Source organism: Asparagus officinalis, chromosome 9 (genome assembly GCF_001876935.1).
Source record: "Asparagus officinalis chromosome 9, Aspof.V1, whole genome shotgun sequence".
Taxonomy (NCBI): Eukaryota; Viridiplantae; Streptophyta; class Magnoliopsida; order Asparagales; family Asparagaceae; genus Asparagus; species Asparagus officinalis.
Window position 1 is genome coordinate 34,780,035 of NC_033802.1, and position 7,792 is coordinate 34,787,826.

Sequence of the window (7,792 nt, forward strand, 5' to 3'; positions counted from 1 at the left end):
CCTCTAGGGCCTTTCAATTGGTATCAGAGCAAGGTCTCTACTATTGTGAGGCTTAAAACCCTTAGAGAAAAGATCATTATGGAGGCTTCAATGAATATGCATATGCTAGAAGGACAATCCACCAGTAGGCCACCCCTCTTCACCGGTAGCAAGTTTACCTATTAGAAGGCTAGGATGAGAATTTATTTGCAATGCATTGAACTTGACATCTTAGAAATCATAGAAAAGAAATATCTCAAAAAGGATATTAGTAAAATGATAGAAGATGAAAGAAACCTAGCCAACCTTAACATTAAGGCCATGAATACACTAATTTATGGTCTTACCCCTAATGAGTACAAGAAAGTTTCTACATATGCAACTGCACACGAAATTTGGGAGAAGTTATTCATTACCCATGAGGGACCCCCCAAGTGAAGGAGTCTAAGATTAGTGGACTCATGCATGATTCTAAACTATTTAAAATGCTTCTAAGTGAATCTATTGACTCTATGTTTTCTCGGTTCACTAATATTATAAATGAATTTCATGGTCTTGACAAGGTCTTAGAGAATCAAGAGATGTGCTACAAAATTCTTCGCTCTTTGACGCTGAATTGGGAACCTAAAGCTATGGCCATCGAATAAGCACATGATCTATCTACTCTCACTCTTGATGGACTTATTGGCAAGCTCAAGGTCCATGAGAAGAAGGTTAAGGAGAAGAAAGAAGCACCCCCAAAGGCAACCGAGGAGCCACCCCAAAAATCAAAGTCCATAGCTCTCAAGGGAGCAATTGACAATTCATCCTCCTCGGATAATGAAGATGATGTTTCTAGAGAAGTGACACACCTCTCTAGAAGGATATCAAGACTAATCAAAATGAACAAAAATTTTAAAAATCGATCTAACAACAATTTTTCTCCTCGTATAGGTAAATGCTTTGAATGCAATGAACCGAGACACTTAGCCAATGATTGTGCTAAGCTCAAGGAGAAGTATTTGAAATACAAGAAGAAGAAGGCTATGTAATGCCAGTTGGGATGAGTCCGAACCAAGCAATTTGAATAGTGATAATGAGGGCGCCAAGATTGCTCTTTATGGTCGGAACATTTGTTTCATGGCTCATGAAGATGAGGTACAATCTGAAACCGAAAGTGAATCTCTTTATATGCAATGTGAATTAGAAGTGGCTTTAGAAGAATTAAAATTTGAATTTAGAAAATGAGCAAAAGAATATTCTTCATTCAAAAAATTACATGTTTCTTATAATTTTAAGTTTGAGCAACTACAATCTTCTCTTGCGCTAAAAGATGAAATGATAGGAGATCTAGACTTTGAAAAAAACAACTAAAATCTAAAGTTGATAGATTAGAATTTGAAAACAATAGAATAAAATCTAATCATGATTTCTCTAGTCATCATCATGTTGATAAAAAATGGTATCATCAATCTCATGCTCCTACATACAAGAAAATTTTTTGTGCACATATTGTATGAAATATGATCATATTTCTACTCATTGTAGGATCAAAAATAACATTGATCATTATAAGTTAATGTGGGTACCCAAGGGTACCAAAAATACTAACATTCAATGACCCAAAGCTTGGATACCTAAAGGATCTACAACTTATTTATATGTAGGGAACATCTCACATAAGACGTAAGGAGTTATGGTACCTTGATAGTGGTTGCTCTCATCACATGACGAGTAATAAAGAATTATTTGTAACCCTATCAAGGATTAAAGGAGGCAATATCTCTTTTGGTGGTGGTGAGAAATGTAAAATTGTAGGTATTAGTAATATTGGTAAGGTGCATTCTCCCATAATTGAGGATGTTTATTTTGTTAAATGACTAAATCACAATCTCCTTAGCATTAGTCAATTAAGTGACAAAGACTTTAACATTTCTTTTAAACCGGATAAATGTATTGTTAGTATGAATGATAAAATTATTTTTGTTGCTTTTAGAAGATCTAATGTTTATATTTTTTAGATGAATAAGCTAACAGATCAAGATGTTAAGTGCCTTGCCGCTGTGGATATGGATCCTTGGATTTGGCACAAGAGACTTGGACATGCTAACATGAAACTTATATCTAACCTATCCAAGAAGAATTTAGTAAGAGGGTTACCAAATCTATCTTATATTAAGGATTCTACTTGTGAGGAATGCGCCAAGGGTAAACAAACAAAAACTTCCTTCAAATCCATAAAATGAGGTATCCACTTCTAAACCATAACAATTATTGCATCTTGATCTCTTTGGACCCATGCGTGTTGCCTCTCTAGGAGGCAAACACTATGTTTTTATTATTATTGATGATTTCTCTCGTTTTACATAGGTAATTTTTTTGCTAATAAAGATGAATGTTTTGAAGAGTTTTCTCATTTTGTAAAAAGAATTAAAAATAAAAAAGATTTAAAAGTTATTAAAATTAGAAGTGATCATGGTGGAGAATTTTAAAACAAATTCTTTAATGATTTTTGTACTCATCGTGGTATAACACATGTGTTTTCCGCTCCTAGAACACCCTAATAAAATGGTGTTGTTGAACGAAAAAAATAGAACCATACAAGAGGTAGCACGCATAATGATAAAATTTTAAGATTTGCCAAAATATTTTTAGGGGGAAGTCGTTAATATGGCTTTCCACGTTTTAAATTGTGTTTTGATTAGACCTTCTTTTAAGAAAACTCCTTATGAACTCTTTTTTAGCAAAACTCCGCATATTTAATATTTTCGTATCTTTGGTTGTAAATGCTTTATCTTAAATACTAAAGACCACTATGATAAATTTGATTCAAAAATTGATGTTGAGATAGTTTTGGGATATGCTCCTAGAAGCAAGGCTTATAGAGTTTTCAACAAGAGAACACTCGTTGTTGAAGAGTCTATAAATGTTACTTTTGATGAATCTAATATTGGTTTGTAAGAAAATTTGCCTATGGATGATGATGAGATTGATGAAGGAATGGAGCTCTTGCAACTAAATGATAAATCCTCAACGAATGCACCAATTGACGGGAAGAACATAAATGAACAAACTCAAGAAGAATTCCCCAAGGTTTGGAAGTTTGCACCGGATCACCCTAAAGACCAAATTATAGGGAGTCCATCCAAAGGCGTTTTGACTTGCTCAAAAGTAATGAGAGAATATGGTAATGTAGCCTTTCTATCCCAAATAGAATCTAAATGTATTGATGATGCTTTAAAAGATGAGTTTTGGGTTTTAGCTATGCATGAAGAGTTGAATAAATTTCAAAGAAATAATGTTTGGAAATTAGTTCCTAGACTAAATAATACTTCTATTATTGGAACTAAATGGGTTTTTAGAAATAAGCTTGATGAGTTTGGCATAGTAACTAGAAATAAAGCTCATTTAGTTGCCTAAGGATATAATCAAGAGGAGGGCATAGACTATGATGAAACTTTTACACCGGTTGCAAGATTAGAATCTATTAGAATGTTTTTGGTCTTTGCAAGTTTCAAAAATCTTAAATTATTTCAAATGAATGTCAAAAGTGCTTTCCTAAATGGTTTTATTGAAGAATAGGTTTATGTTGAGCAACCCTCCGGTTTTATTAATTCATCTTTTCCTAATCATGTATACCGGGTTCAAAAAGCTTTATATGGGTTAAAACAAGCTCCTAGAGTTTGGTATGCTCGCCTCTTAAGTTTTTTCATTGAAAATAGTTTTTCAAAAGGAACAATTGACTTTTGTTAGAAAACAGAAAAATAATTTTATTTTATTTCAAATTTATGTGGATGATATTATTTTTGGTGCCACTAATGAATCTTTATGTAAGGACTTTTCTAAAATAATGCAAGATCAATTTGAGATGAATATGATAGGAGAGCTCACCTTCTTTCTCGGCCTCGAAGTTAAACAATCCAATGATGATATCTTCGTATCACAAAGCAAATATGCTAGGGAGTTGGTGAAAAAATTCGGGATGGAAAGTTCAAAATATGCCCCAACTCCAATGAGCACCACCATCAAGTTGGATGCAGATGAAAGCAGTGAAAAGGTAGATCAAAAGCTATATCGAAGTATGATAGGTAGTCTTCTTTATCTCACCGCTAGTAGGCCGGACATCATGTTTAGTATTTGTGCATATGCACGTTTTCAAGCTTCTCCTAAAAAATCTCATTTCGTTACGGTTAAAAGAATTATTAAATACATTAATGGCACCGTAGAACTTAGTTTTTTTTATCTTAAAAATACATCTTTTGATCTTTGTGGCTATTATGATGCCGACTTTGCCAGTTGTAGGATACACCGCAAAAGTACGAGTGTTACTTGTCAATTTTTGGGTAACTCACTTGTATCTTGGGCATCCAAGAAACAAAATTGTGTTTCTTTGTCCACTACGAAAGTGGAATATATTGTCGCCAGCTTATGTTGTGCACAACTTTTGTGGATGAAACAAAATTTGATTGATTTTGTTTTACACTTTCATAATACAAATTTTTTTTGTAATAATACTAGTGCTATCAATATCTTAAAAAATTCTGTTTTGCATTCTACAACCAAACATATAGATGTACGGCATCACTTCTTGCATGATCATATTGAACGAAAAGATATTTCTCTTGTTAATATTGATACCAAATCTCAATTAGCGGATATCTTTACCAAACCCCTTTGTGAAGTTGATTTTTGTCGTATTAGAAATGAATTGGGCATGTGTATTCTTTAAAAATAATCTCTTTTTGCCTATTTTGTTTTTCTTTGATTATGTGATCTACCGTTGTCATATCTACATTCTTTCTTTTCTTGATCCTAAAATGTTAAGCCATGCTTAAGCACACACGGGTACCAAGAGGAGTGTAGAGGTGAGAGACCGGGGTCGTCCCAAGAGGAGAGGGGGTAGGTGATAATGCCTAGAGGTAGGTCGTAATTCCTAACACTTGAGAGAGACACGGGTAGGCTAACACTTGAGGTGCATTTGTGTGGGTTTTGTAGCATGCGTATTGTCTTTATTTTACCCTATTTTTTATGGTGACAAAGGGGGAGAGAAATCTCCTCATTTATGCACATAGTAAGGGGGAGCCTTATAGATAGGGGGAGCAACTATCTATAAGCCAAATAATCTATTTTTACTTGCTCTTGCATAATGGTTGTTTTTCATCATAAAAATGGGGGAGATAGTTAGATTCTTTGTTTTGATGATGATTTACAAATACCATTATTGGTACTATTTGTTTATTGAGCTATATTGTAGATCACATATCATTAGCACCTTATATGGAGGATTGGATGGAAAATGAGCTATAACGACAATATCCAAGGAGGTGGAGGCAAAGTGATGAAGCAATGCTTTCAAGAGCACCATATGCACAAGAAGCTTCATCTACTCAAGAGCAAATATCAAGACTCAGGTCATGTATTTCTATGTGAGTGATATTTGCTATTTTATTTTTTCTCTAGTACTTAATGTAGGCAAGTAGTTTGTTAATTACATTTGAAGCTCATGGGATATCACACTTGAACACTTTCAAAACTCGTATTTTGGTACATTTGCTAAAATGATGATTTTCACACATACGAGGACCTTTTTGCAAAATTCCTTTTCAAACAAGTTTATCAAAAATGTTTATAAACTATTCCCAAGTTTTACTTTTTTTTGGAGTTTATTTACTATTTTTAACAGAGCCTTGAAACTCAATTTTAAAATTGATTCAGGCTGATAACCTGTTATCAGTCGACTGATGACATCAGTCGACTGATGTGTCGACTGATGAAACTACTTGCAATCATCAAAAGTTTCTGTTCTGTTTTGGTCGACTGACCAGTCGACTGACAAGAATCATTAGTTGACTGAAAATGATCGTCAGTCGACTGATGAGTTAGTATTTGAATACAACGTTCAGCTCATCAGTCGACTGATGATTCCCGTCAGTCGACTGATAAGCAGCCTAACGGCTAGTTTTTATTAGAATCTATTTCTTGGTTTTTGGGGGATTTTCACTGGTTCTTTGGGGTTTTGGCTGTTGTTTTCTCTTCTTATAAATACCTAACAACCCCAACTACTTCAGTAACCAAGCTTTCTTTACAAATCTCTTGTGTTTGAGTTTATTGTTTTCAAAGAGCTTCAACTTTCATTTGCTTTCACTATTTCAAAGCCCACATCCCAAGCTTCAATTGTAATCTTCTCTCTTGCCATAGGGCTACTGTAAAGAGAGAGTTTCTCATCGATTTTCTACAGTTGTGAGCTTGATCTCTTGGAGATCTATTGTGTAGTTGTGAGATCTCGGTGGAGATCATTGTGTAGAAGAAATTTCGGCTTCCAAATTTGGTGTGTAGTGGATTTCTCCTCGAAAGTGGGGAGCAGGGATGTAGGTCAGCGGACTATGAAAGAACCCTAGAGGGAGGTGAATAGGGTTATTGCTAATTTTATTAGATATTAATACCGATTTAAAATTATTTAACAAATATATCCTAACAATATTGATATTCAATTTGATATATGCAAGGATATATGAACCAGAGTAAAAAAGTGATAGTGCGTAAAGACAAACACAAATACAAGATATGATCACGCAGTTTGGACCTTCCGTCCTACGTCTTCGCTCCCCACTCCCGGGGAGAACTCCACTATCACAACCGGGTTTTCTATGCTCACCCGAACAACGTTTATCGCTCCCCACTCCCGGGGAGAACTCCACTATCACAACCGGGTTTTCTATGCTCACCCGAACAACGTTTACACCTCACAATTCGGTTTTCTAGTTCTGCTCACCCGAACAACGTTTACACCTCACAATTCGGTTTTCTAGTTCACCGAAAACTTTACAACACACATAATTACACTCACACTCTACACCCTCTAAGTGTTGGTCTCTAGCTTGTGTTTCCCTCAAGTGCTTGGAATTACTACCAACATCTAGGCATTACTACCGACACCACTCTTCTTGGGACAACCCTATCTCTCACCACACACTCCTCTCGGTGTACAAGTGTGATACAACGTGTAACTCACAATTAAGTACAATACAATAAAATGTTCTCTACAATAGGTGAGAACTCAATGTAAGCTCAATCTCAAAAATCATAATCCCACAACCCAATATATGATGTATGAAATGCTACAAGTTTAAATAGGGTGTGTGTGATAAAATGAGTATAAATAAAATCTAACTCAATTAAAAAGCTAGCAATAATAAGAATATGAAAATCAATAATAAAATTGCTAGAGAAAAGAGTTAGAAAAACTTCTCTATAATCACAAAGAGGTTGAGGAAGATTGAGGATGAATTCCTCAATTGACAATGCAAGCCTCCTCTTTGTAAACTCAAACACCAAACTTAAACTTGAGAAACAAACTTTTAAACACTTGAAACTCTTGTTAAAAACCCTCTTAAAAAAAACTTGAATCTGATGAGAACAATAGGGGTTTATATAGGAAGAAAAACTAAGGCACAAAACCCAAGAAAAACTAGCAAAAATGATAAAATAACAAAGGCTAGAAATATAGCCATTGGAGCTAGTCAGTCGACTAACGGGATGCATCAGTCGACTGATGAGCTCACCGTTGGAGGTGCTTTCTAGCTCATCAGTTGACTGACGAACCTTATCAGTCGACTGATGATCTCATCAGTCGACTGGTCAGTAGATCAAAACAAAACAGAAACTTTTTAAATTGTAGGCACTTTTTTCAGTCGACTGATCAGTTGACTGATTTCATCAGTCGACTGTGTTAGACCCTAGAGGGGGGGTGATTAGGGTCTTATGCTAATCTAATCTGATTATATGCCAATTAAAATTAACTAACAAGTTATCCTACCAAGTATGAAATACCACA